Source organism: Propithecus coquereli, unplaced genomic scaffold (assembly GCF_000956105.1).
Source record: "Propithecus coquereli isolate 6110/MARCELLA unplaced genomic scaffold, Pcoq_1.0 Scaffold59, whole genome shotgun sequence".
NCBI classification, from domain to species: Eukaryota; Metazoa; Chordata; class Mammalia; order Primates; family Indriidae; genus Propithecus; species Propithecus coquereli.
This window is the reverse complement of record NW_012151840.1, coordinates 3,672,520-3,674,543: the sequence shown is the minus strand read 5'-3', so window position 1 is coordinate 3,674,543 and position 2,024 is coordinate 3,672,520.

Below are 2,024 nucleotides of genomic sequence, written 5' to 3'. Positions count from 1 at the left end.
AGCTAGGCTGACACCACGGCACTCACTCTAGCCCGGGCAACAGAGTGAGACTCTGTCTCAAAAAAAAAAAAAAAAAATTGTAATGGAGGACATGCAACATGAAGTCATAGGTAAGTCCTGAACACACACACACACACACACACACACACACACACACACACACACACACACACAGGTATGCTCCAATTTATTTTTTTAAATTAGAAATGGGGTCTTGCTAAGTTGCCCAGGCTGCCCTCAAACTCCTGGGCTCAAACAATCCTTCAGCCTCAGCCTCCAGAGTATCTGGGACTACAGGTGCGTACCACCAAGCCCAGCATCCAATTCTTATTTTAAGTCGATAAAAAACCTGTTTCCCTACATACTAGTGTCCAGGTAAAAGAACCTAGTCTCTAGAGTCAGCCTGCCTGAGTTTGGATCTTGGCTCTGCCTCTTACCAGTTGTGTGACTTAAGTGTAAGTTACTTATCCTCTATTCTCTATCCCCTAGTTTCCCCATCTGTAAAATGGGAATGATAAGACAGTGGATAAGGTAATTGTGAGGATTATAAAATAGCACATTTAAAATGCTCAGGTCAAAGGCTGGGCGTAGTGGCTCACGCCTGTAATCCTAGCACTCTGGGAGGCTGAGGCGGGAGGATCGCTTCAGGTCAGGAGTTCAAGGCCAGCCTGAGCAGGAGCAAGACCCCATCTCTACTAAAAATAGAAAAAATTAGAAAGTCAACTAAAAATAGAAATAAAAAATTAGCCCGTCATGGTGGCTCACACCTGTAGTCCCAGCTACTCAGGAGGCTGAGGCAGGAGGATCGCTTGAGCCCAGGAGTTTGGAGTTGCTGTGAGCTAGGCTGACGCCACGGCACTCACTCTAGCCCGGGCAACAAAGCGAGACTCTGTCTCAAAAAAAATAAAAATAAAAATAAAATGCTCAGGTCAGTGCCAACGATATAGTGAGCACTCAACATGATAAATAGTATAACTATAAGAATTTTCCTTGCTTTTTCAACAACTTCAAACTCTTAGCTCTAAATTCAGCTTCTGTTAGTATTCTACCCATGGTACCTGTCTTGTACTGCACTGAAAATTATTTCTCTACTAACCCCATCATTTTAATGCTTTCACTGACTCCTTTCAGTCACTGAACCTACATGATAGAGCACCTATTAGGTTATAGGGCACTCACACTCTTTGTGTGCCAAGGATATAGCAGTGAGACAAAGTTGTTGCCCTCATGGAGTGTACATCCCTCTTTCCCTAACCTACTGCTTTGTCCATTATCAGTTCAATGCATTCTATGCTGTCTGAAAGGCCATCCTCCAAGGGCTTTGAGGAGACATGAAAACCATGGTAGAGGAAGAGACCAGCAAGGCCTGAGAAAAAAACCTTTCAACAAAATCAAAATCAGGCCATGGACGGGGACTCTCAGTCTGGAGTGCTCAGGCTCTAAGGAAGACAGGTAAGTGAGGCCAATATTGTAATGGCCATTACTTTTGCCCTATGCCGGCTCTACCTGTTTCCTTTTCCTTTTTGAAGCTAACATTGAGTGTGTTTAGCACTTCCCGTGAATTATATACTTAACCTTTAAAAGACCCACAATTTGCAGATGAGGAAAAACTGAGGCGCAGCAGCTAAGTAACTTGTCTGACTTCATAAAATTAGTAAGTGGCAGAGACAAGATTTGCCTCAAATTTGCTATACTTGAACCTATACACTTCATAAATTATGGGAAGAGAAATTGGGTAAGGTAATTTGGGCACATCCTTCTCCTCATACAGCTCCTTACACACCAGGACAAACAGATGTTAGATGTCATGGTGAGTACTTTGCTATTGGAATTCCCAGATGTTTTTGTGGTTAAAGAATTCTGTAGTTCTCACATCTGACTGCAGTTCTAGAAGGAAGCCTAAAAATGAGAAGAATGAGCTGAGAAAGAGTTGATTATCATTACTGTCTGTGAACCAACAGACACTCCAGACCAGTAAGATTGTATGCTCTATTAGGGTAGGGACTGAGCCCTAAAATTCTTTG